The following is a 27,937-nucleotide window of genomic DNA, read 5'->3' on the forward strand; positions in this document are numbered from 1 at the left end:
GGCAGAAGAATGGAGGGCAGCGATGCCCTCCTCGGAGGTAAGTCCGGGGTTCTGGCCTCTCTCCTGTTGTCTCGTTTCCGCAGAGTTAAAGAGGCCCCAGCTGAAATGTATCTCCGGGATATCTAAAATGTTTTTGCACTGTCTTCACACTTCCAGGGTCTATGTAACGAGCTGACAATTTTAGTTCTACTGGGATAACGTTTCCAACTACTTAAAAAAAAAAAACAACAAAAAACACCAAACCCATGCAACTTGTAAGAAAAGGGCCGGCCACCACGCTTAAAGGGTCCGTAATGTCTCTTAGTCTCCGAAAAGAAAAAGATGATCCAAAATTATATAAAATAATATTTCTCCTCTCCAGCTCTTCTTCAAGAATAACACACATTGTGCAACTGCGCTGGGGCAGTAAGGTAATACCTTTTAAGCATAAATCAGTTTAACTCTTAAGAAGGCAGAGTTCCACCTCGCCCTTCTGAGAATTTCACGTCAATAGTAAATTGGGGGGCACGTCAGGGCCTCTGAGATCCGAGCAGGGTAAAATTATGCAGCCACGTAAGAAATAATATCTATTAGGCTAATTTAATCACCGAATACTTTACAGATGAATTAGAATTTAGAATCCAATTATTTCCAACATTCAGACTGTCAGAGCCTGTTTCTAAGCAGGAGGGAAAAAAGGGGGAAGATTGGGGCGGGTTTTAAAGACGCAGTGAATGGAATGGACCCTCTCCTGCTCTAAGGCTGCAATAAAAGCAGAGAAATGACAACAGTGATCAGGGTTTTTGCCATCACCCCACCCCGTCGGGCCCAATGAACCCAAGACCAGGACACGGGGTTTGTTATCTCTGACGGACAGCCATTGTCCCCGCCAGGAGCCCTCCTCGAGGGTGGCAAGCCTTTACAAAGGAAGGCGGCTGGGCCACATCCTGGGGTGGCCCGTGGAGCAGGGCAGCTCCCCAGGCCTGGAAAACCACAGGGTGCCCACGGGGGCCACCGCAGGGGCCTGGTCATGCCCCGGGCCTGCCCATCCCTCTTCAGCAGGCTTCCCCTCGGCTCCCTCTAGGGTAGCATTTCTTTTTTTTTTTTGACAGTGAAGGCCGCCAGGGGCTGGTACAGAGAGAAGAGAGAAGGAAGCAGTGAAAGGAAGCCTTCTGGGCCTCTGGGATATACACTGGCTGGCTCCCCCACACGGGAGGGGGTCTGTTGTTCCATGTGTGGGGAAACTGAGGCCCGGGCTGTGAGGTTAGCATTATAGACACTGCAGCAAGAACAAAAGTAGCCCCGTACAGTGTTTCTCTGCCAAACAGATCCCAGTACCAGTTGGGGGGTGAGGGGGTGGAGGGGAGGTCGGATAGGAATAGAGCACTTTGGGATTTACATCTGTGCTCCAAAAGGAAGAGTCAGGTGTCTCTGCCTGCCCTCCACTCGTATGGGCCGGTTCAGGCAGCAACAGAAATGGGTGAGCGTCTTACAGCGGATCCTCGCATTATCACTAGGGAGACGGGATTGGTTTCAGGATTTTCAAATCTTTAAATCCAAAGAGAGGTTTCCCTGGAAGAGAATGACTAAAAAACGCTTTTTTTTTTTTTTTTTTTTTTTTTTTTGAGACCAGAGGTCTGCAGAAGACCTTTGCAGTATGGTTGTTTTGCGATTCTCCAGAATCTCCCATGCTCCCAACAGCAGAGTGGGAATGTCAGGGAGAAAGTGCCACTTGCAACCGCATTCCAGAACCATCTTCACAGCGCAAGACGAATGCATGTGCTGCGCATTTAAATTTTAACGTGCCAGCGGGTCCCACGGCTGGCCCCAGCCGTCAAGACTGAATACACTTGTTTAAGGGCCGTGCAGACCCCGCCTCCCCAGGAAGGCACAACTCACACCGGCTCCCGCTCAAGCCCAGACCCTGTTGGGGCCTCCCAGCCCCTGTTCCCTGGTGGGAGGGTAATGCGGTGTTTACAGGCCACGGGGGTTTTATGATGGGGGTGCTTCCTGTCCGGCTGAACACACAGGTCCAACCCTACGGACGGTGTGAGTTCTCCCCGTTTTCTTCCACCTGCACAGAATACGTCCTTATTATCCTTTTAATTACCGAGCTGGACCGCCCCCGCCCCGCTCCCTCTCGAGTCGAACCTTTGTGTGTGTTTGAGTGTGTGTGTGCGTGTGCGCGCGCACGCTCACATTTATCTCTTTGATTCATTTAATTGAGGGCAGGGCGCTGGATGGGATCTCAGAAGAGGCATTTCTTGTTCTAGGATGATTTATTACAGCTCTTGAAAACACCTGTTCATCAATTTATCCTTTTGTACAAAACTCAGACCTCCTAACCAGTCCTTAAAAAAAAAAAACCTTCCTATGTAATATATTTAGGGAAAAAAACCCCTCACTTAATTGTAACACAAACAAACTCTAAGAAAGCCTCCCGTATCTGGGCGATTATTTCTCTGTGCATGTACGCACACACACAGACAATTGTGTGGGATTCTAGGAACGGTTTCTCAGTAATAATGAGTGTTCTCTATGTGAGAATGGGAAGCAGGAACCTGCCTGAAAATGAACCGGCTCTTCAACGCACCACGATGGGAGAATCCCTTGAATCTAACCGGGGCGTCAATTTCAATGGGTACAGACCAGAAAAGTCGCCACCTTATGATATAAGCAAAACAGCGCTTTAATCTTTCCTCCAGGGAAAAAAGTCAGCCTCCAAAGCCACGGTATCGATGTAACGAACCCTCGGAGGCAAAGCAACACTTGTGTGTGACAAGGACAGCAGCAGTACAGGCAGTGCCCTAGACTGACTGAAAAACCCAAGACCAGGGCCAACCATCGATCGCCACTCGCTCCCCAGCTCACGGGCCAGGCGAAAGGGAAGGTGAGGCCTTCCTTCTTCCGCTCAGCTTGACGCGTCACCACTGCAGGCACGCTCTTCGCCCCGACGGGTCCTTAAGGGGTTTGTCTGCCTTTCTGGAGGGGACGGAGCAGTCTGCTTTCCCACCCCTAATCCTGCCTGGGTGCTTAGGAAGGGCTCTCCCTCCCGGAGAGATCACATGGGCAGCAGCCTGGAAGGGGGACCTGGTCGGTGAGCCACAGCCACATGCCTAATTAATGGCCCTGCTGGTCGCAGCTGGAAGAGCTGAGCTGGGGGTGATTAATTAAATTAGCTGGCAGAGGAAATTACAGTGGAAAAGCCAAAGTTTGATTGCTCCATAATTAACCGCAGTGCAAATAATATCTGCATCTATAACTTCCAGCGATGAGATCAGAAGCCAATTGAATTTGGCACTGATTGAAGCTGTAAATATCCTGTGGTGAAAAATGATAGGTTTGTTCTAGAGGGAAAACTTACAGAAATGGACATCTAGCAAATGTGATCAGGGGAAAAGGGCACCAGGGGAAACTGCAGGAAGGAAGCCTTACCTTTCAAGCTCCCTTTTTCCAACATTAAAACAGCCCCCTTTTTTCATATTTCTTTCGGATTAGTGACGAGGCCTGCTACCCTACACACCTTGTCTCTAAATTTCAGATGTGACTTCCCATGCATGGAACCTGGGTTAGGGTTCCATTTCCCTTCCTTGTTCCAGGGATTAAAACTCAATTCTAAAATAATTTCACAGGCTGATACAGGGGGGTGACTTTCATGTCCCCGGAAGAGGAATATTCTATTTAGACCATCAAATGCGAGAGCTATTGCTGCTTTTCTGGATAATGACATTTTTTCCCTCTTTGTAACAATTTCATGTTCAAAATACGGTTTCATTAGCAATAGGATTCTACTTGGGGGGAAAAAAAAAGTATTTCATACAGATAATTGCCCAGCAAAACCCTGCAGAACTTTAGGTAGATGGAAACATTACATTTTCTACCAACCACATATTTTCAAGGAGGTTATTTCAAGGCAGAAGTCACTGATCTCTGCTAAAGAAGCATCGACTCATACCTTGGTGGCTTCTGACCAAGAGGTGTGGCATCTGCCTGGCAGTTGGTCAACATTGTAGCCTACTCTTTTTATTTTGAGAGAGAGAGAGAGAGAGAGAGAGAGAGACTGGGGGAGAGGGGTGGGGGCGTGGAGAGAGGGAGAGAGACAAAGAGAAAAAAGAGAGAGAGAGAGAGAGAGAGAGGAGAGAGAGAGAGGGACTGGGGGAGGGGTGGGGGCGTGGAGAGAGGGAGAGAGACAAAGAGAGAAAAAGAGAGAGAGAGAGAGAGAGAGAATCCTAAACAGGCTGCACGCTCAGCATGGAGCCCCACGTAAGGCTCGATCCCACAACCCTAGGATCATGACCTGAGCTGAAATCAAGAGTCGGATGCCCAACCGACTGAGCCACCCAGGCGCCCTGCCCGCCCCTGACATACAAGAGCTCTCAGTTCAATGGAGAGAACAGAAAAGGTGACAACATTTTCAATGTGGTATAGTTCAGAGATCCATCCCTGGGCCGTTCTCATTGGAGCTTTACGACCATCTGGTGGGTTGGGGAGGGCAAGTGATGTTGGGCTCCTTTTGTTTTTTGCTTTTGTGAAGAAAGTTAAGGCTCTGGGTGGTCCACAGTATGGCAGAGGCTGACCCAGCCCGTCCTGCCCGATTCCCTCCTTCGAGCCTGGGGCGCTCCTTGTCCTGACTCTCGGTGACCTTCCTTACAACAGATGGCTGGTTCTGCACCCCAGACTGAGCTAGGCCTACAGACAGCACGTCGGGGTGGAGAGAAACACGCAGACGGGGCCGAGCGCGTGCTGGGGGCGTGACGGTGGGGGCCGCGGCATCTAGAGACAACACGAGGATGCGGCGGACACACAAAATGTCCCTAGAGAGGTCCACGTCCTGATTCCTGGGAACCCACTGCCCCACCGGGCGAGATCACCGGGAGGCGGGAGGAACCGAGTCAGAGAAGAGGTGACGACAGAACCAGAGGACCGGGGCTGCGGGGCCACGAGGCAGGGCGAGGGGGCGGCCTCCGCGAGCAAACGCAGGCAAGGGACGCGGCCGTGTGGACCCGTTTTGGACTCCTGGCTTCCCGAACCGCAAGATAACATAACTGTTGTGTTACGGCACTGAATTCGTGGCCATTTGTCACAGCAGCGGTGGGAATCCAGCACCCACATCACCGGGGAGAAAGGCGTGGACGAAACACGCAGACAACACAGCTTGGCTTGGAGTTCAACGAGGCACTTGACGTTGGGCAGCAGGAGGCCTCGCGGCCACGTGCTCCCATGAAGCCCTCTGCCTCCGGCCCAGGGATTCCACAGGCCCCCAGCCCTATCGGGCCGCAAGCCGCCCTCATCTCTTCAGGGCTGCCCCTCCTGCCCGAGTAAGGAAGGTTCTGGACTCTCACACGTTCTAGACCGGAGACACGATGGAAGAGACCCTCTGACCCCGTCTGCCTGTCTCTTGTCGGGAAACGGGTCTTCAGAGGTTGCTCCCACGTTCTCTCGTCTTCCCAGCAGAGACCTGCCTGCCCTTGTTTGCTGATTATCCTTCTATCGGGAATGTCTGCACAGGCTCCCTGCCCCGGAGCGTCTCCGTCGAACGGAGGCAAAGGTGCTTCTTGTCCACCATTACACACGTGGGTTCCCTGAGCTCAGGGCAGTCCACTGCGCGCCCGGGTGGCACGGGCCCTGTTCTATCCTCCCACAGGGACTGGGCAGGGAGGGCTGGGACACCCACACAGCTGCTCTGGCTGATAAGCTTTTCTTTGTCTCAGACCCAGGAGTTGGATGTGTTTGACTGGCTCCATGGAAAGTCAGGAACCGTCTCAGACCCACCATGCACGCTCCCTCTCTCTCTCTCTCTCTCTCTCCCTGCTATAACCTGCCCGGGATGCACGTACGCGTGTTCTGCTGGGCCCCTCTTTCATGCCTCTGCACCAGCAGGTCCCTGTGGCTGGACCAGCCTCTCCCAGTCCCACCAACTTCCTGCCTCCTGTGCCCTCTCTCCTCGGTGAAGTCCCCCTGGACTTCTCCGTTCCCCTCTGCCCTGCTTCACTGTTTCCCCGGGTCACATCATCAGACAACTTTCAGCGTGTCTGTGAGACCCTGGGGGGCAGGCGTGGCGTGCCTCGGCAGCACGGATCAGGCCTCATGAGGACAGGACTGGAACCTCACTGCTCCAGCCCGCGGGTCGCCATCTGTCGCCAGACCTCCTGCTGGAATGAAGAGCTGAGCTGGGGGTGAGGAAGGAAAGGCGGGGGGTGTGGTCACTTGTTTGAACACAAGGGATGCGGGGTGGCCTGGGTGCAGAGGAGGACAGAATCCGGGCAACAGCAGGAGATAGGCTCAAGTGCAGGGCTGTACGGCGAAAAGGGGGCTGGAGGGCAGACCGCGTCCGGTCCACAAAAGCACTAAGTCACAGGAGCCAGAAATGTACGAAGCCTGTCTGGTATCAGGAGATGCCATTAAGTTGTTCAAGGTGTCATCTCGTGGTCACACACATCCGGGGAGATTATCCTTTAAGAGGCGGAAGGGCCCAATAAAACGCACGTCCTCCCCAAGGACGGACAGCTTGTGGCTCTGCTGGGGTGGAATTCTCTGGGCAGCTGGAGCCATGGCAGGTCTAATGGTCAATTTCATGTGTCAAGGTGTCCAGGCCATGGCGCCCGGTGATTGAATGAAACACCTGCCTACGTGTTGCTGTGAACGGTTAACAACGTTAAGTGAAGGAGATCACCCTCGACAACGTGGGTGGGTCCCAGCCAAGCCGCCGAAGGCCTCAGGAGCAAACACCTGAGGTTTCCTGAAGAAGGAATTCTGCTTCAAGCCTGTCGTGTTAACTTCTGCCCGAGTTTCCAGCCCGCTGGCCTGCCCTGCAGCTCAGCCAGCTCTTGTAATCGTGTGAGCCAATCCCTTAAAATAAATCTCGCTCTCTGCGTGATTACGCACGCACACGTGCTGTTCGTTCCGCGTCTCTGGAGAACCCTGACGACGGAGGAGGTGAGCGAGCAGACGTGGTCAAAGCAGTGCCGTGGGACCATGAGCCTGGAGGTGCTACGCGGACCAGCTTCACGGGGTGAGGGCGCTCGGGTAAGGAGGGATGTGTGGGGCGGGGCACCACCACCTTCCTGGAGAGCGGTTCAGTGCCACTGTGACGTTCCCCAACAAGTCCACAACTCTTGAGGTAGCTGGGCTCCTTTTAGGAAGCCACCCAGAGGAAAGGATCAGCCGTGAGCCCCTGAGACGCACACACAGCGTGTGCCCCCCACCCCCCCCCCCCAATATTCCAGTTGCCCCATTACAAGGATTCCCAGTGTCCACAGCTGAATGGCCAAGGACTGGCTCAGTCATCAGATGGATTACTGTGACGCCGTTAAATAGTGCTTTCAAAGAGATACGTGACGTGGAAGGAGGTACGTGACATGATGCTAGGCTGAAAAGGGCTTTAAAGTGGTTTTTAAAGGATTCTTTCCAGAAAAACGTACACACGAAGGGTATACGTCACACGTGAACCTTGACTGGGGATGGGATCACAGAGGTGTGGATGTGGCTGTCTGCATTTTCAGCTCTCCACAGAATACCGTCACTTCCGAAAACGCGGCCCTTGGTCATTAGTAGGTTATCTCTTCAGGAAGCGTTCTGTTGTCCAGGCAGTCTGGGGGTTTGGCTGGGATGTTACAGCCCAGAGCCTCCGCCCCTACTGGTTTGGGAAGCTGTAGGCATCGTAAAGAAGCCGCTCGAATGTCGTTTACTTCAGTTGTCAAACACAACTCTTTTTCCAGAAACATCTATCATCGTTTGCTGGAATTAAAATTCACAGGAGTGTATTTTGGAAATCAGAGGGCTTTGATACGGCATCCTGGTTCTTTGCTGAGAAGGCTGGGCCGATTTATGGACCGTGTTGGAAGCATTGAGGAAATAGGTGTTTTCAAGACTTAAAAAAAGAAAACCCACAAAAACCCCCCACATAATGATATTCTCATGATTGTGAAAAGAATCTTATTTCCACTTTCTAGACCTTTCTGTGAAATGTATACGAGGACGGGTCTAGGTGAAGAGCAGAGGCCTGCCCCCCCCCCCCCCCCCCAGTGTCCTGAGGCCCGTGTGTGCACGTAAGACGCCTTGACTCCACCTGCCCCACGGCCACGGCTGTGCCCTTCCCACTGAGGCTCCCCTGGGAGGCTTTCCTTCCCCAAATACACTTCAGACTCTGAACCACTTACCCTGACACGAGCTTTCAAACCTAGAGTCAGCGGTGGTGTCTTCCTGATGCACAGGACATTTGCACGGCTGCTCTTGGTGGTGGAGGCCCCTCCGGGAGCGGTCAGAGAGGGAGGCACGTTTGCGAGGTTGGGGAGAGTGTGCTGTGGGGAGTTCCCAGCGGGGTCCCGCGGAGGGGCAGCAGGCCATTTCCAGCACTGAAGAAAGAGGCCCCCAGCAGCTTCCATGTTTACACGAGAGGCTTTGAAAACCAAGGAAAAGAGATCCTTCCTCTCATCACAGGCTGGGATACGGGTCACTATTACGACTGCAGCAGGGGACCCTTTTGTGGCTTTGCCCTCATTGATGCTGCCTCTTTGTCTTGGGTTTTCTTAATAAACCAAGAGCCCCCGGGGTGGGGGAGGGCAGTGCTAAGGCTTTTTTTTTTTTTTCCCCCAACAGCTTTATTGAGGTGTAGTTTACAAACCATAAAATTCACCTGTGTTCAGGATACGATTCAACGATTTTTAGTAAACCTAGAGAGCTGGGCGACGATCACTGCTTTAGAACATCTCAGTTGCCCCCAAAAGATGCCCCGGGTCTACCTGCAGTCCGCCCTGGACGCTACGCCCAGTCCCCACTCGCCTGCTTCCTGTGTCTGCATGTTCACCTCTTCCGACATCTCACGGAAACGGACATGCTGTGTAGGTCTTCTCCGTCTGGCTCCTTTCACAGGGGACTCGAGTCTTGACGTGCGTGGCAGAGACGACAGGTGAAGAAAAACAGGAACGGCCAATAAAAAAAACCCATCTGAGAGAAGGGGTTGCACCAAAGTCATGTTTCGGCCGCCGTTCAAGTCGTTTGGTTTATGCTTCGCAAATTTTCTACACGTGTATTTTGGCTTCGTGTGGCTCAGAAATATCTACTGCATGTAGGCATTAGGTTTCGTGCCGACTATCGCTTAGTAAGAGCAAACGGACCTTTCTGGTATTTAAAATGAACCTGAAGTCGCCGAGTTCCAACTTCTGAAAGGCAGGAGCAGCCTGTGCCGTGTCACGTAGAAACTGATCGGGGACGTTCCAGACTGCACCTCAGTGCAGTGAGCGGGCACCTCAGTGTCTTTGCGTGCTAACCCCATGAAGAAGCTGTCCCCTTCTGAAGAGAGTGTTAGGGGCTTCCCACGGAGCCACGGAACAGTCTCTCCCTCACGGTGTCTTGTTCTACACTCACACCAAAGAAACGTCGAAGCCTTCTGTCACGGATTACGGCTGGGGAGGGAGAGGAGAGAGGTCCGCAGACTCTTCAAGCTGGAAGGGGGCTCCCTGGTGATCTACCGCTCACCGCCTCCCTTTTCAGAGTGACCCGAAGTTAACTGACCTGCGGCCCAAACGGGCCAAGAACCTGCAGATTCTCACCGGAAGTCTGGGGTTTCCACTTCCTCCAGACGCTCCCTCTCAGTCTGCTGCTACGGAAGGACTAGTTTGGGCGGACTTCTTATCAAGGACGTCAGGGCAAACTCCTAATGAAAACCGTCACTGGATCTTTAATGGGAAGGAGGGTCTATTCTAAAGGACCGTCTGGAAGTCCAAAATCATGGGCCATCTCTTCCCAGGGAGGTCTGTAACCTTCTCCACAATCTCCCTCTGGCTTCTCTGGGCACAGCCGTGAGTTCCTTCGGGAAGCTGGTGGCTCTGACTTTTCCCGGGAACGATTCAGCAGATACATACAACACCCGGCCAATAGTGGAGCCAGGTCTGTGTTTGGGGAAGGGGCCGGGGAATGAAGGTGGTGGTCGTCAGGGGCAGATAGACTGAGGGAGGAGGCTCTGCTGGCCCAGGAGAGCCGTGGCCACGTAGGACTTTGAGTCCGGGCAGGTGGCCTATAAGGCCTCGAGATCGCCGGTGGTGTTGATATACATATATACAACTTATGGACCCACGTATTACGAAAGGGGTTTTACACGCTTCTAGAGCTATGAACAGCCCTATGAAGCAGACGTTCTTCTCTCCAGGGTACAGACAAGGACACCAAGGTCTGGAGAGGCTAACGGACTTGCCCAGAGCCACGCATCTAGTGAGCGAGGGGGCCAGCACTCAGAAACAGGCAGTCTGCAGAAGCAGAATTCTTGGTAGGCTTGCACCGCACTGCTCCAACCAATTTATCAAGGGACAGCAGTTAAAGCTGCTCGGAAATCCGAAAGGCTACGTAGCTCACATTGTATGTCTGTATAGTGTTGGCGGAGACAGCGGTGATGATGCATGAGAAATCGGAGGGCAAAATGGAAGGCTGTTCTCTCGGAGAGAAGAAACCAGTTTCTGAGCACTGGAAAACCACAGGTTATCTGTTTTGTTTTGTTTTGTTTTGTTTTGTTTTGTTTTCCTCTTGTGGGTATGTATTTAGTTTGCTCCTAGAGATGGCCAGGGATGCCCACTGGAAAGAGAATCACCGAGGCCATGAGCACCAGCATTGATGGCCAGTTCTCAGTTCTCGCTCGGCAAAGGTGGCTAATTCCAGAATCCGGCTTGGCTTTCAAAGTTGAGGTCTCCGACTTGGCGTCCCCGACACCCGGAGCCGCAACACCCACCCTGCGCTGCCTGCGGAGGCGGCCGGGGGCTCGGAGGCGGCCCAGGAGGGCGGGACAGCAGAGAAGGTCCACCGCGATGTCAGATGTCAGGAAACACCCCTCCCCCCGCCCCCTGCCAGGTTTTCTTCTTAATTCTGTTACTAAAAGTCTCACCTTTAATCCATCTCTTCCGGACTCCTTCACCCACGTGGCCTCACTAAGCCGTTAGCAGTCAGGTAGCTGTGGATGATGTGGTCCTTCCTGCTTCACCCCCAGTGGCTCGGCTCACAAGCTCCCCGGCCCGTAGCAGAGCCTCACCGCGTTCGCTGAGCTGGCGTCCCCAGCGCTAACAGGACACACGCCAGGGTTTCGATAACACGGCTCCAGTGCGGGTCTGGAGGCGCTGGGTGTATATACCCACGCGGTCAGGCCCCGACATCCCGGCCGTCTCCTCGGCTGGACCGGCAGACCCCCACCCCGGGCAGCCTCAGCCTGTCCTTGTGCAGGGCTGACGCCCTCTGCAGAGGCCAGGGTGGGAGGTGAGCAGCCGGAAGCCACTTGGACGCACATCTGGGCTCTGACTCGGGCACGACTGTGCCAGAGGGTTCGCAGGTCCCTCCTGCTGTCGCAAACCGAACCCCACGGGACGCTTCAGAAATCCCGCGTGTTGACCTTGAGTGGCGCTCCGACCTTCCACACAGATTCCGCGGGGATAAGGCCACGGACGCCAAGCCGTTAAGCAGTGCTGCCTTCAGAGCCCAGCGGCTCGGCTGTTCCCGCCTGGCCCTGTCTCTGCACTGGCGATGCCCGGTGCTCTGTGAACGGTTACTGTTTGCCGGGGAAACGTGATTTTTTTTCTGGCCTCACTGAAAACTTCAGAACCTGCTGCCTTTTATTTTTCTCCCCACTGAAAATGTGTGGCATATTTTTTTTTTTCCTGATCTAACTGACGGCTTTATCGAGATGTAATTCACATACCATGGGATTCACTCATTTAAAGCGTACAATTCAATGGGTTTTTACATTGTCACGGCTATGCAACCAGCACCACAATCAAGTTTAGGGCACGTTCGTCCGCCTCCCCGCCACCCCCCGCCCCCGCCCTGTCCAGAGGGATCCTGTTCCCAGTACGGGTCACTGCCCACCTCCCCCCCGCCTCCCCCTGCCCCAGCCCCTGGTAACCACCAGTCTATTGTCTGTCTCTGTGCAGCAGCCTATCCTGGGTGTTGCATGCGAACAGAATCATACAATATGGGGTCTTTGTGACCGGCCTCTCTCACTTAGCATGGTGTTTTCGAGGTCATTCATGTCGAAGCATGAATCGGTACATCACCCTCTATATGGCTGAGAAGCAGTCCATTGTGCGGGCAGACCACACTTTGTTCTTCGGCCGATGGACATGTGGTTTGTCTCCACTTTTTGACCACATGCAGGACGCTGCCGTGAACGCTGGTGAACAAGTTGGCATGTGGATGTGTGTTTTCATTCCTCTCGTGTATAGACAGAGCATGAGTGGGGGAGGGGCAGAGAGAGAGGGAGACACAGAATCGGAAGCAGGCTCCAGGCTCTGAGCTGTCAGCACAGAGCCCGATGTGGGGCTCGAGCTCATGAGCTGCGAGATCATGACCTGAGCCGAAGTCAGATGCATGACCGACTGAGCCACCCAGGTGCCCCTAGTGGAATCATTTTTAAAGTCTTCAAAATGCTTTACTCATACATGCATTTTATGTTACGTAAATAGATATCTTATTTGTATACTAAAATAAATGATAACTTATTTAATCACCTTTTTTGGAATCCTGCTTTATTTAAAATTTTTAACTTCGGGGGTTACCTGGGTGGCTCAGTAAGTTAAACATTTGACTCTTGATTTCGGCTCAGGTCATGATCTCACAGTCGGGGAGACTGAGCCTTGCGAAGGGCTCTGTGCTGACAGCACAAAGCCTGCTTGAGATTCTCTCTCTCTCTCTTTCTCTCTCTCTCTCTCTCTCTCTCTCTCTCTCTCTGCCCCTCCCTTGCTTGTGCTCTCTCTCAAAATAAATAAACTTAAAAAAAATTGAACTTTGGAACAACAATGCCATGAATATCTTTGCAATGAACTCCTTCCTCACTGCCTCTTTGTTTCGAATGAGTGTGAGAAATACTGGTAGTTCAAAAAGTATGTCATGTGTTTTTTTAAAATTCTTTAATGTTTACTTATTTTAGAGAGAGAGAGAGAACATGCAAATGTGTGGTGGGGGAGGGGCAGAGAGAGGGAGACAGAATCCCAAGAAGGTTCCAGGCTCTGAGCTGTCAGCACAGAGCCCGATGTGGGGCCTGAACTCACGAACTGTGAAATCATAACCTGAGCCAAAGTTGGACACTCAACCGACTGAGCCACCCAGGTGCCCCACGAAGTATGTCATTTTGAAGGCTGTTTATACATATTGCCAAGTTCCTTCCAGGAAGATTTTGCCAGTTTTCACTCTTGCCGGCGGCGAAGGGGGGAACATGGGTACATGTCTATGAAACCCTGGCTAACACTAAGCATTATTATTTAAAAAAATGCAACTATCTTCTTTACCCGTAAGTTGTTACCCATTGATGTGAAAGCTAATTACGTGATTTCAGTAAGAGCCACTCCATTTCACAGGAACACAGACAATACGCCCTTCCCTTCGCTGGACCAGCCAGCGTTTAAGACCGACGGCTGACGCCGAAAGACCGGTGGCCGTGATCTGGAACATCCGCATCCCAAGTGGCCACTGCTCCTTGGCTTCTGTGACCACATGGGAAAATCACTCGTGATTCCTGAGTCCCACCTCACAGGTTCAGAACATGCAGGCTGCAAAGGATGAGGAGGATGTCTAAGAGACAAGGCTGCCTCCCCAGAACCGGAGAAGAAACGTCACTTTATTCTCTTCTTCAGATACGTGCCACTTGGAGTCTTAGACACAGAACTCAGCACAGAGTAACATGGATGATTTTACATTATGTCATAAGAAAGTCATTGGACTGTCTTTTCAGACATATTCTTGTCTGTCCCAAAGGGGTTGGCGCAGTACTGGGTGTTATGGGAGATACTGACGAAGCGTGCTGATCACTTGACTCAGCACACTGTAGCAAATACACTGTGTGCACAACTGTAATTTTCAAATGAGCTTCTTGAACTAGACCCCGAAGTATCTGAACTCTTAGTATTTTTCCCCGTTTCTAACAAAAGCTAATAGATGACATTTGTCTACAATTTTGACCTGTATTTAGAAGATTAGGTATTCAGCCCTGTATTTCTCGCTTACTTCTCAAAACCATCCTATGGGGCAGCTATTATAATTATTGCTACTTGCAGATAGGGCAACTGAGGGACAGAAGAGGTCCGACAGCCCAGGATACATGACAAGTCAGTATAAACTAAGGGCTGACCCTTGGTCAGGTGAACCTGAGTCTGAACTTGGACTTCACCTTCTGAAGCAGATCCACAAGGAACGCATCTGACATACACTAAGCTCTTAGATCTTGGCGATTAAACATTTACAAAATGGGAAAAACCATGCTTGATGAGCAACTATATTCCAGATATTCTTTTGAAAGAATAAAGCATACAAAAAAAAACAAAAAACAAAAAACACACCACTGATAGAACCCTAATACTTTTCAGTGTAGTTTTTGAGGGATAAAAGTCAGTCACAAAAAAAGTACATGCCATATAATACCATTTACAGAAATCTCTAGAACAGGCAAAAACTATTCTGTCCTGATAGAGATCAAGTCCATGACTGCTTCTTTTTTTTTTTTTTTTAAACTTTTTTTTTAACGTTTATTAATTTTTTGAGACAGAGAGAGACAGAACATGAACGGGGGAGGGTCAGAGAGAGAGGGAGACACAGAATCGGAAACAGGCTCCAGGCTCTGAGCTGTCAGCACAGGGCCTGACGCGGGGCTCGAACTCACGGACCGCGAGATCGTGACCTGAGCCGAAGTCAGACGCTTAACCAACAGAGCCACCCAGGCGCCCCCCATGACTGCTTCTTAACAGAGAGATTAGCTGGAAGGATTATGACAGTGAACGTCCTGGGGTGTGAATCACACAGGTGTATGTAGTGGTCAACAATGACAGGACTGCATGTATGTTCATCAGGGCTATTGGCCTGTAGTCCTCTTGTTCTGTGCTGTCTTTATCTGGTTTTGGTATCAGAGTGATACTGACCTCAGAATGAATTTGAAAGTTTTCCTTCTTCTATTTTTTGGAATCGTTTGAGAAGAATAGGTATTAACTCTTCTTTTAATGTTTGGTAGAATTTCCCTGGGAAGCCATCTGGTCTTGGACTTTTGTTTGTTGGGAGTTTTTTGATTATGGATTCAATCCCCTTGCTGGTTCTAATTTTCTATTTCTTACTGCTTCAGATTTGGTGGGTTATACGTTTCTAGGTATTTATCGATTTCTCCCAGGTTGTCCAATTTGTTGTAACAAAGTAGGTTTAGAGGGAACATATCTCAACATAGTAAAGATCATACATGGAAAACTCACAGCAAACATCCTACTGAATGGTGAAAAACTGAGAGCTTTTCCCCTAAGATCGGGCATGAGACAAAAACGTCCACTCTCACAGTTTTATTCGACATAGTATCGGAAGCCCTAGCCACAGCAATCAGACAAGAAAAAGATATAAAAGGTGTCCAAATTGGTAAGGAAGAAGTAAAACTGTCACTGTTTGCAGATGACATGATACTGTATATAGAAAATCCTAAAGAGTCCACCAAAAAACTACTAAAAATGATAAACAAATTCAGTAAAGTCACAGGATACAAAATCAATGTGCAGAAATCTGTTGCATTTCTATACGCTAATAATGAAGCAGCAGAAAGAGAATTAAGAAAAGCAATTGACAAATATATCTAAAATAAGATGTGTAGGAATAAATCTAACCAAAGAGGTGAAAGACCTATACTCTGGAAACTATTAAACGCCGGTGAAAGAAATGGAAGATGACACACAAAAAAGGGAAGACATTCTACGCTCATGGGTTGGAAGAACAAATATTGTTAAAATGTTTCTACTCCCCATAGCAATCTCCACATTTAATGCAACCTCTATCAAAATACCACTAGCATGTTTCACAGAACTGGAAGAAATCATCCTAAAATTGATACAGAGCCACAAAAGATCCCGAATAGTCAAGGCAATCTTTTTTTTTTTTTTTTTTTTTTTTTTTGGTTTTTAAGTAAATGCTTATTTATTAATTTTGAGAGAGAGGGAGAGAGTGTGCATGTGTGTGCATGAGAGTGGAGGAAGGGCAGAGAGGGAGAGAGAATCCCAAGCGGGCTCCCTGCGGTCAGCACAGAGCCCGACGTGGGGGGCTCCATCTCATGAACCGTCAGATCATGACCTGAGCCGAAATCGAGTCAGATGCTCAACCGACTGAGCCGCCCAGGCGCCCCCAAAGCCATCTTGAAAAAGAAACGCAGAACTGGAGGCATCATCATTCCCGACTTTAAGCTATATTTATTACACAGCTGTAATCATTCAGACAGTATGGTACTGGCACAAAAATAGACACATAGATCAATCGAATGGAATAGAAAACCCAGAAATAAACTCACAATTACATGGTCAACTATCTTCAACAAAGCAGAAAATTATATTCGAAGGGAAAAAGACATTCTCTTTAACAAATGGTGCTGGGAAAGTTGCGACATGCAAAAGAGAGAAATTGGACCACTTTCTTATACCGAGCACAAAAATAAATTCAAAATGGATGAAAGACCTAAATGTGAGACCTGAAGTCATGAAAATCCTAGAAGACAGCACAGGCAGAAATGTCTCTGACGCTGGCGGTGGTAACATTTTTCTACATATGTCTCCCGAGGCAAAAGAAATAAGAACAAAGATCCAGCACTGGGACTACACCAAAATAAAAAGCTTTTGCACAGCAGAGGAAATAATCAACAAAACTAACAAAAGGCAACCTACTGAATGGGAGAAGATATTTGCCAATGACTTATCCAATTAAAGGGTTAGTATCCAAAATATAAAGAACTTGCACAACACAACGCATTTGCCAATGACTTAACCAATTAAAGGGTTAGTATCCAAAATATATAAAGAACTCGCAACACAACACACACACACACACAAACCCAAATAAGAACGGACACTTCTCCAAAGAAGACGTCCAGATGGCCAACAGACACATGAAAAGATGCTCAGCATCACTCATCACCAGGGAAATGCCAATCAGAACCACAAAGAGATATCACGGCACACCTGTCAGAATGGCTGGAATCAGAAACACAAGAAACAGCAGGTGTTGGTGAGGATGTGGAGAAAAGACTCATGTACTGTTGGTGGGAATGCAAACTGGTGCAGCCACTGTGGAAAACAGTATGGAGGGTCCTCCAACGGTTAACATTAGAATTGCTCTGTGGTCCAGTAATGGCACTACTGGGTCATTTGTTGCAAAAATACGAAAACGCTAAATCAAAGGGATACACACACTGCTATGTTTACTGCAGCATTATCTACAATAGTCAAATTATGGAAGCAGCCCGAGTGACCATCCATAGATGGATAAAAAGGATGTGGTATCACACACACACACACACACACACACACACACACACACACACACACACGATGGAATACTGTTTAGTTATAAGAAAGAATGAAATCTTGCCATTTGCAACAACATGGATGGAACTGGAAAGTATAATGCTAAGAGAAAGAAGTCAGTTAGGGAAAGACAAGTATCACATGATTTCACTCATGTGTGGAATTAAAGAAACAAAACAAATGAGCAAAGGCAAAAAAAAAAAAAAAAAAAAGTGAGAGACAAACCGAAAAACAGACTCTTTAACTCTAGAGACCTGCTGGTTACCAGAGGGGAGATGGGTTGGGGGATGGGAGAAATAGTTGACGGGTATTAAAGAGTGCACCTGTCATGATGAGCACCAGGCGATGTATGGAAGTGTTGAATCACCGTATTGTACACCTGAAGCTAATATTACACTGTATGTTAACTATACTAGAATTAAAATCTTAAAAAAAAATTTTTTTTTACGTTTATTTATTTTTGAGAGACAGAGACAGAGCACAAGTGAGAGTGAGGCAGAGAGAGAGGGAGACACAGAATCGGAAGCTCCAGGCTCCGAGCTGTCAGCACAAGGCTGACGCGGGGCTCGAACCCATGAACCGTGAGATCATGACCTGAGCCGAAGCCGGACCCTTAACCGGACCCTTAAATGGCTGGAACTGATCACACACTCAAGATGTGTGCCATGCACTGTGTGCAAAGTTTTACATCAAAATAAACATTTTTTTTAAGTAGGCGCTGCACCCAACGTGGGGTTGTACTCACGACCCTGAGATCAAGAGTCACATGCTCTACTGACTGAGCCAGCCAGGCACCCCTCAAAATAAGTCTTTAAAAAATGACCCCTCCCCTGCCTCACTAAATAATCCAATGATTCCAAGAGTTCATGATTCAACTCAACAACCTGAAAAGGATGGCTTTTGGGGGAGTCTCTGGTTTATATTTGGATTTTTAGAGTAAGGCATTCATATTTCTGACTTTTGCACACGTGTGCGTCAGCCTGCGTGTCAAAGCTTCGTGCGCTCTGTCTCAGCAAATGGATTTGCGAAGTGGGTGCCCTCCCCTGAGCTTGGGAGGGCGGCCATGTGATTGAAACGGAGAAGGCAGAGAGGATCCCTCTTTCCCCAGGGGAGAAATGCAGGGAAGTAATGGCCCGAATGTGACCCTCAGACCTCAGGACCTTCCTCGGAGTGCGGATTTTCAGGACACACAGCCAAGCTTTGGAGCACATCCCACTGAGGTGACGAGCAGTGACACAGATGTTATTGGCTGCACGCCACCCACATGACGGCCACTGCACAGACTCCCAGGGGGAGAGACACCGAGGGGCTCGGCGGGGGGGGGGGGGGGGCGGCGGGGGGCGGGGAGCCACAGTGACCTGAAAGTTCATGTTCAACAGCAAAGGGAGTATCGCAGCTGATGAGGAGTATTTCGGCATTGGAAGGCCATGCTAACACCACTTCTAGAACACGGGCCCTGGGCTTTCACGGATCAGGTGGCCCAGCTGGTTATGACAGGGCTCTCAAAGTCAACACAAAGCAGTCGTGAACGATCCCACCTTTTACTTACTTATTTAAACAAATTTTTGTAATGTTTGAGAGAGAGAGCGAGCGAGCAGGGTGGGGAGGAACAGAGAGACAGGGAGACACAGAAGCTCTGAGCTGTCAGCACAGAACCGACACGGGGCTCGAGTGAGATGCACCGTGCACTGTGAGATCACGACCTGAGCCGAAGTCGGATGCTTAACTGAGTCACCCAGGTGCCTCAGAGATCCCCCCCTCTGCCCCTTTTAAAAGGATTACTTAGGTGAACCCTTCCGGCCACGATTGGACCCACTCCCCCGCGCCAGGAAACAGGGCTTCCCTGTAAATAACGGGCGTTAAAAGCGCTGTTCCTTTTCTTCCGTCCATAAGCACCCAACTGCCCACGGGCCGGCCAAACACCATCCCCGTCCCCGAGAGGCCGACGGGGCGTTAGCGACGTGTCAGCAAAGGCTTCCGGGCTGAGAGCAGAACATTTAGGGTAACGTTCTTTGATGGCTGCTTCACAGCCAGATGAAAACCGGCCACGAGGGGAGAGCATTTCAGAAGCGAAGCTCAGCCAGTGGATCGCGGAGTAACAAGCCCGCGCCACAACAGGGTGGCCGGCGCTCCAGAACCGTGCCGACGCTCCTAACTCAAAAGCCCACGCAGGTGTCCCCTGCGCTTGAATAAGTTCTTCCGCCACACCTCGCTCGGCGATCGCCAAACCATACGTGCAACGCATCAGGGGCAGAGCCTTTTCGACACCGCGGAAGCCAGGGGTTCTTTGGGGAGCCTGCGATCAGCTTGGAACGTCTGTGCCCGTCTCACCTGAACGTGAGCCACCTCGAGGGGACGAGCCCCCTCACTGTCGGTCTGCAGGCATCACTCGTCTCGAGAAGGTGCCACCGAGGCAAGGCAGCCCGCTGTCGGGCTTGTCTTCCGGTCTCCGCCGGCTCCGGGGCCTGCGGGTCAGGCCGGGGCATCTGACGCTCTCTCCGGCCGCCCTGAGGGACGCACGGGGGTCGGCACTCGGCTGGCGTCATCTGAGGCCCTCCCTGCGGGGACCCGCTCTGGGGTTTAGGTGAGGGGAACTGTCGGAAGGGGCCTTGGGGAATTTAGGAACAGGGGCAGTTCGCGCTTACAGAGGAGGGCAGGCCCAGGGCTCAGGGCTCAGGCTCAGGGACGACACCCACACGGGCTGCCCTGGGTGGAGGGCACCCACACGGGTGCCCTGGGGAGAACACGGGAGGAGCGGCCCGGGAGCCCCGGCCAGCGATCAGCACGCAGGGCTCTGCAGCGGCCCAGCTCACCTTTCCGGGGGCCTTGGCAGCTGGCCAGCTGCCCCCCTGGAGAACTCAAGGGAGGAAGGGGGCGTTAATCAAGACTCTGCATGTCTTCGCAAATATGGTTCGTCTGGCAACATGGCTGCACTCCAGGGGGCATGGAAAGGAGGGCCGGAAGGGACTGTGGAGCAAAGCCTGGTCTTCCCTTCGCCTGGAACGACCCTCTTCCACCTGCAGCTGTAGCACCCCCCCTTGGAGCGTGGCCCATGACCTGGGGGTGGCCTGCCCCCTCCTGGCCCCGTTCGGCCACCCCTCGGACATGCTCTCTGCCCATCTCGGAGCTGTAGGTCCGCCAGGAGGGGCCGGTGCTCTTATCCACTTGAGGCCGTCAAAATGCCCAGTGTCTTGGGCGACCCAGCCCAAGGGATGGTCAGGTGGCCTAGACCTACCCCCAGGGGAAGAGCTGGAGGCCACTTACACCCTTCCACCAACCAAGCCAGAGGCTAGAGGCCGCAGCAAGGCAGCCAGAGAGGGCGGGCTGGAGGGACAGTCGAAGGTGCCTGGTCTGGCCCTCATCCTGCCCGGGTCCCTCTCCTGCTGAGCCCAGTGCTGGTCCTGCTTCCGCTCATGCGCCCTGCACAGGAGCCCGTCAAGGGTGGGCAGCCTCGAGTCCACAGAAACTTGTAAGGCAGTGACTGTCCCAGGCTCTGAGGGCTGGTCCTCAGAAGCACAAGCTTCTTCCCAGAAAGCCTTCCACGGTGCCGGGACAGGGAACCCGGCCTGCCTCTGTTCTGTCCTCAGGGCGTGGTGGCCTTGGTGGTACAGGCATTGGGGCTGGGTAACTCTGTGGTGGGGCCCCTCGTACATGTCGTAGGATGTTCAGAAGCCCCGTCCCGCCCCCCCCACCCCCCCCGGCCACTGCTCCAGTTGTGACAACGTCTCCAGACACTGCCAAACGTCCCCCACCTCGGCCTGTCCCCCGTTGAGAACCACTGGTCTATTTCCACAGGTCATCTGACCAACATCCCATGTCACCACCGGAGACGAGTCAGAACCTCTGTGTCCCTTCCACACGGAGCTTCCCGACCCAGGAGGCGGGCGCTCTGGTTCCCAGCTTACAGACGACAAGACTGAGTGTGAGTCTGGTCTGTGAACCCGCCAGCACAGGGAAGCTCGAGACCCAGAACCCAGCTTCGGCCTCTTCCAGAGCCGCTTACTGTTTCTGTCCCCTCCCCTCCCGAGCTGCCATTTACAGCGTCTACGACAGACCGAGGAGAAAAGCCATTATGCTCGTTATCTTGGTTGTATCTTCAGCGCCTTCCAGAAGCTTCTCCTGGCATCACACAACGTCTCCCGGCCTTTCCTCGACTCCATCAGCCCCGCAGGAGGCTTTCTTCCCACGAGGACCTGCTGTCAGAAGAGCATCCTTGCCCGGGGTTCTGAGCAAAATCAGCATTTGCGATAACTTCACGAAACGTTCCTCTTTTCTGCTCTTTCCTCATACAAAGCGCTCAGAGGACCCGTGCCCCCTTCCCCAAAGCGGATGTGGGCATCCGGGCCAACTCTGCACAGCACACCTGTGGTTCCTCACCGCGAGGAAGGGAGGTGTGACCCACAGGCATCTGGGGAAGTAAGAACACGCTGCACGACACGCTGACTTCTGAGACGAACCACTCGTGTTTGCTAAGCCTGAAGGATGAAATAAACATTTCAGATGATGTGTTTTTGGCCACCCGTTGTCTGGGGTGCTCAGACGCATTATGGTCGCCAAGCATGGGAAAGAAGATGGTGTGCCAGGGGGCAGGGGTGGGCGTGGGAAGCAGTGAGCCCTCTGCCCCAAGCCGCCCGTTTTGGAGGGGGGCGGGATGCAGGGACTCAGGCACGGACACACCGCCTGCCTCGCTGACGTCCTGAGTCCCGTGGACGCGGCCGGCCGGCACACCGTGTCTCACTGCCGTCCAGCGTCACACGCGGTCACCTTTCGGTCGCCAGCCCGAAAGCCCAGCAGCAAAGCACTGAGGCTCAGAGCGTGGGCTGTGGGTTCCTGGACACGGACTCTTGCCGTGCGGCCTGTGTGTTCTCAGCTGTAACACGGGGACAACAACGAGACCTAAGTAGCAGGACCGCGTAAAGTGCTACCTACAGAGGTCACGTGTCATGGCCACAGGGAGAACCAGGTGCCGGCTGCCAGGAGTGCTGCCTAGGACAGCGAGCGAGGGGCCAGCCTCTCCTGCCCCAGGAGCCACCGGAAGTGAGAAGGCTGTGGATGGCCGGGCGCACCTGGCCTTTGTGGCATCGATGGGTCTCGTTGTTCCCGGTGGTTGTAGGTAGTATATGAACACCAGCCTTCCTACCTACTTAGGTCAGAGCTCCAGGTGACCCCAGGCCATTCGGACCTGTTCAGTTTATTTCTGACCTCAATGCCTTCGGTGTGCTGAACTTGAGAGGTGAGATGCCAGAGGCCACGGTCTGTGTGTGGGGGAGGGGATGAAGCCCACCCTGGAAGTAACCTTGCTTTGGGCCACGGGATCTTTCCTGGGGAAGACTCTTGTAAGCCCAATGACCGCGTAAGAAGCAGTGGCCTTTATATATGACCGCACATTCACGATCATCACCAAACATGCGAGCCCGGCTGGGTGGCATTTTATTTCATTATTTATTTTTAGTAGCTTCACGACCAGCTCCGAGCCCGGCGCAGGGCTCGAACTCATGGTTCTGAGATCAAGACCGGAGCTGAGATCAAGAGCTACCCTGGATGCTTCACCGGCTGAGCTGCCCAGGTGCCCCTGACTGGGCATTTTGAATCTTCTTTCCTTCACAGAACATCCCGGCCCTTCGACTCCTGCACGTTTCTCCTCACTGCTCCTTAGCACTTGGTGCCTTGCCATCTTGAAAGCGGTCTCCTCAGCGTCACCATGATTCCATTTCACGCCCTCACCACCACCTTCCTGCTCGCAGAGATACGGACCCCCTTGGCATTTACTCCATCTGGACAGGGTGCTCGGCTCTGTTATAAGTGGGTCCAGGAAGGGGCGTCCTCACTCCCTATGGGAGGAGCCGTCGCCTCCGGGACAGGTGGCGAAATCATCCTCCGATGCCAGCTCCCTACATGGCATCGCCACCGGCTTTTGCACTTTGGAAAACAGGGTCGATCCCGGAGGGGGGAGGGGGGATTCAAAAAAACCCCCTCAAGATGAAATGTGGTCGTCAAAAAACAAAACTGTCGTAGACAGGACTGCGGCGAGGGCACGAGAACTTTTAAATCACAAGTAATTTTTTTTTTGAACTGTAAGGCCACCTGTGACAGAGAATGACATAACATCCCACCTCTTTTCCCGGGGCAAAGTCTGCTTGTTATTACAAATTTCAGCAACTGTACATTGATCTGTATTTGTGCTGTGGTTGGTCAGCACGCTCGCTGGTCTCGTGTTACTCTAGCTGCATGGGGTCCGCCGTCCCCACGAGATTAGAGCCCCCTTGATGGAATCTGGATTCCATTTTTACCGCCTATTGTCCCAGAAACACCGCTTCGTACACAAGTCTTAGGATGCTCTATGCCTTACACCTCCCTGAACTGTCTTCTGAGCTTTTAAATGAGTCTGCATTCTACACAACTGTACGTAGCTGGGGCACACGACTCTGCCATGTCTCCTCCAAGAACGGACATTCACTCTATTGTGCGTGTGGAATCTTCCATTGGACGGATACTCCCTGGGGCTTTTTGGTGGCCACTTCCTTTTTACTGTTCACCTACTATGGCTTCTCTGGAACTTTATGGAGTATCATCACGCGATTACACTCATTTCACTTAATGCATTTAGAAAGGTGCAGTTTGGCCTTCTAGAACGAAAACGTGTTCGTCTCTGTCAGTTCATCCACTGCCCCCACGGAGGAGAAATCTCCGGGGAAGGGTGCTGGCTTCCTGGAGCCCTCTGTTGGAGGGCTTGGAAAGAACCCCAAAGGTCTGCAGGGGAGGGCTGCTTCAGCTCCTTCTGAGCAGCGCGGATTTACTTTGCGGCTGGCTCTTCCTCATTCTCCTCAGCACAGGGGCTACAGTCACTGTGGGTAAAGCAATTCTTCCTGTTCGGACTTTAGCATCCCAGCCCCCCAGCCTTATACCCTGCCCCATGGTCAATTCCAAATGTTTCCTGGCCTGAAAACCACTGGAGCAGTGGGAAGGCATGGCCTGAGGCTGTGGTCGGCTGTTGACAGCATTCCACGCTCACAAGCCATGCGGTAGACTTCTCTTACAGGGCCTCCAGATGTCAAGTCCGTGAGCTAGTCCTGCTCCAAGGCTGGATCAGATTACAGATGAGTCATTTTGCACACATGGCGGGGGGGGGGGGGGGGATCCTCTTCTCTGATTTTAATTTTTTTAATGTTTATTTTTGAGAGAGAGAGAGAGAGACAGAGAGAGTGAGCAGGCGAGGGTAAGACAGAGAGAGAGAGAGACACAGAATCTGAAGCAGGCTCCAGGCTCTGAGCTGTCAGCACAGAGCCCGACGCGGGGCTCGAGCCCACAAACCGTGAGATCGTGACCTGAGCTGAAGGCAGACGTTTAACCGACTGAGCCACCCAGGTGCCCCAGTTTTTTCCTCTTCTCTGATTTTAAGCAGATATCTTCCAGTTTCATTGAGATCGTGAGGACCCATGTGAAAACATACAGGGCAGCACTTGGAGGTCCTTGAGGAGAAAGTCACGGGTAAGTTACCATGATTATGTATTTGTTCTCCATGGTCATTTGTATCAGATCATCAGCATTAGGGATGCTTTTTATAGGAGCGAGTCCCTAAGACGGAGTGATGTGTACTTCAGACAACATTCGTCTTCTGGACCCCCAGGTTGGTGAAATTTAGTATCGGTTACAAATGACAATTTCATTATTTGAAGATTTAATGGTGTTGCCACTGCCGTTCCCACTCTCTGGGACCACAAGCAGTTTCTCGGGAGAAATCAGGACTCTGTTCTGCTGCTTTTGGAGGGTGTGGCCCCCGGAGCCCAGAGATCCTGCTCCAAAGCCACGACAGGACAGGCCTGGCTGGGCCCCGTCCCTGGCTTAACCACCACCTGGTCAGCTTTACTTTACTGGCACAAAATCGATCCGTCGGGATCTCGTGACTGAAGTTACCTTGTTTGCTCTGCTAGTCCATTAATGGCCTCGGCCATTGTCCTACAGCCCAAGAAGAAAACTAGTCAGCACTGTGTATGCCTGCCTGTCCCAGCACCCACATTCAGCTTGGGTATGAGTGCATACGGCGGGACCCTCCTGGGTCCTTTTGATCTGACTCCACCTCGCAGGAAGGGTCCTGCCACCAGCGGGACCTGGGCCAGATTCCGGCTCCTGCACTCAGGCCAGCTCCTCGTCTATCATGACGGAGAATGATGTCGGTTTGTCGTGTGGGTTCTGTGACGCAATGGCCGGGCCGGGCCTGGCCTCTCACAGGCTCCCCCCCCGGAGCCCTGGCAGGGATGGTCCAGGATTCCGGCTCACTCGTGCACCTGGACGCGAGGCACCGCCTTCTTCAACCTGGTCTCACTCACCTCTGGACTATCCTTCCATGGGCACAGGTTCCGGCTGAAGTATGACCACTGCCCAGAGCACTGCACCGGACAGACTCCTCCAAGGGACCCCGTGCCAAACGAGGGGCCGACGTACCGACCGGGCCAACCTTTCCCCCACACGTAGTTCCGCACCTTGGCCCACAGTCTTTGTGGAATGTCCTGCTCCGCCTTTCTCCTGTGAAATTCCTTCTCATCTTTTTGTTTTCATTGACATAATTTACAATGCCATCAAATTCATCCTTTAAATGTGTATAATCCGGTGGTTTTTTAGTATATTTACAAAGTTATACTGCCAACGCCACCATGGACATACGGGTCCTTTTCAGTATCCCGCAAATGAAGTCACTCCCTGTAGCTCATTGCCCTGCCTCACCCAGCCCCCCCATAAGCACGAATCTACCTTCTGTCTCCATGGATTGGCCCATTCTGGTGGTCCCATATAAACAGAATCATTTAATGCGTGGCCTCTGGTGTCTGTCTGGCTCTTTTCACCAAACACGATGTTTTCAAGGTTCACCCAAGTTGTAGCACGTAAGGTCCTTTATTCCTTTTTATGCCTGAATAACATTCCATTGTATAGACAGGCCATATTTTGTTGACCGACCTTTGGTGTTTTCACTTTCTGGCTATTACGAAAAACGCTTCTACGAACACACATGTACGAATTTTTGTATGGACATGTGTGCATTTCTCTTAGGTACGCACCTAGGAGAAGAACTGCTTGGTCACGTGGTAACTCTTCTGTTTAACTTTTTGAGAAACTGCCAGGCTATTTTCCAAGGCACTGTGCCATTGACTATTCCCACTGACAGTGTATGAGTGTTCCAATTTCTCTGCATCCTTGCCAACACCCACCACTGTCCATCTTCTTGAGTAAGGTCATCCTTAGTGGGTGTAAAGTATATCTCAGTATGGGTTTGATTGCCATTTCCCTAGGAAGTGAGGATGTCTGGCATCTTCTCATGAGTTTACTGGCTATTTGTCTATCTTGCTTAGAGAAATGTCTCTTCAGAGTCTTTTGCACATTTAAAAATTGTGTTGTCTTCTTATGGTTGAGTTGTAAACATTGTTTATATGATCTGGATACTAGACCTTATTAAATATACGGTTTTTAAATATCATCACCCATTCTGTGTGTCGTCTTTTCACTTGCTTGATATTGTCCTTTGAAACTTGAGACTTTTAATTTCAATGAAGTCCAATCTATTTTTCCTTCTTTTGCTTGTACTAGAGGTGTTGTATCTAGGAAACCACTGCCAAATCCACAGTCACAAAGATTTATCCATGTTTTCTTCTGAAAGTTTTATAGTTTCAGTTTTAAGTCTTTGATTCATTTGGAGCTAATTTTTTTGGTAGATGGCATGAGACAGAGGTCTAACTTCATTCTTTTGTGTGTGGATAATCAGTTGTCAAGGCTGTTTCTTTCCATTGAATGTTCTTGGCATCTTTGTTAAAAAATCAACTGATCGCAGATGTATGGGTTATTTCAAAACAGTCAGCTCTATTCTGTTGATCTGTATGTCTATGCGCAGGCCAATATCACACAGCCTTAGATTACTTTAGTTCTGTAGTAAGTTTTGAAATTGTGGTGTGTGTGTCCTCCAACTTTGTTATCTTTTTCAAGAGTGTTTTGCCTGTCTGGGTGTCTCTTGTATTTCCATATATGCTATACGATCAGCTTGTCCATTTCTTAAAAAAAAAAAAAAAAAAAAAAGCAGAGATTTTGAGTTGAATCCATGTATCAATTTGAGGAGTATTGATATCTTAAGAATATTAAGTCTTCTAGTCCATGAACATGGGATATCTTGTCAATTACTTAGGTCTTCTTTAATCTCTTTCAATGATCTCTTTAAATTGTCAGTACACAGGCTAACTTATTCTAACTATATTATTCTTTTTGATGCTATAAGTGAAATTTTATTCTTAATTTTATTTTGGATTTTCATTGTAAGTGTACAGAATTACAATTGAGTTTTGTATGTTGATTCTGTACTTTTCACTCTTGCCAAACTCACTTACTAGCTCTAATAGTTCACTGTGGATTCCTTGAGATTTCCTATATACAAGATCATGTCATCTGCAAAGAGAAGTAGTTTTACTTCTTCCTTTATGATCCGAATGGCTTTGGCTTCTTTTTCTGGCCTAATTCCCTGGGTTGAACTTTTAGCAAAATGTTGAACAGAAGTTGAGACAGTAGACATCCTTGCCTTCTTCCTGATCCTAGGGGGAAAGCCTTCAGGACACTATCATTAAGCAGGATGTTAGGTGTGGGCTTCTCACAGATGCAGGCTGAGGACGTTCCTTTTTATTCCCAGTTTGCTG

At 50.8% G+C, this 27,937-nt stretch overlaps 1 protein-coding gene and 1 long non-coding RNA gene across 17 annotated transcripts in view; one reads left to right on the forward strand and one right to left on the reverse strand.

The window, feature by feature from the left end:
* Nucleotides 1–27,937, reverse strand: part of AGAP1 (ArfGAP with GTPase domain, ankyrin repeat and PH domain 1) — a 549,180-nt gene that overhangs the window by 24,452 nt on the left and 496,791 nt on the right. The window lies entirely within an intron of this gene.
* LOC131495480 (uncharacterized) lies at nucleotides 22,343–23,431 on the forward strand. The gene is made up of 2 exons (XR_009253976.1): nucleotides 22,343–22,500; nucleotides 22,875–23,431. It is a non-coding gene; the product is annotated as an uncharacterized LOC131495480 (long non-coding RNA).

This window comes from Neofelis nebulosa, chromosome 2 (genome assembly GCF_028018385.1).
Source record: "Neofelis nebulosa isolate mNeoNeb1 chromosome 2, mNeoNeb1.pri, whole genome shotgun sequence".
Taxonomy (NCBI): Eukaryota; Metazoa; Chordata; class Mammalia; order Carnivora; family Felidae; genus Neofelis; species Neofelis nebulosa.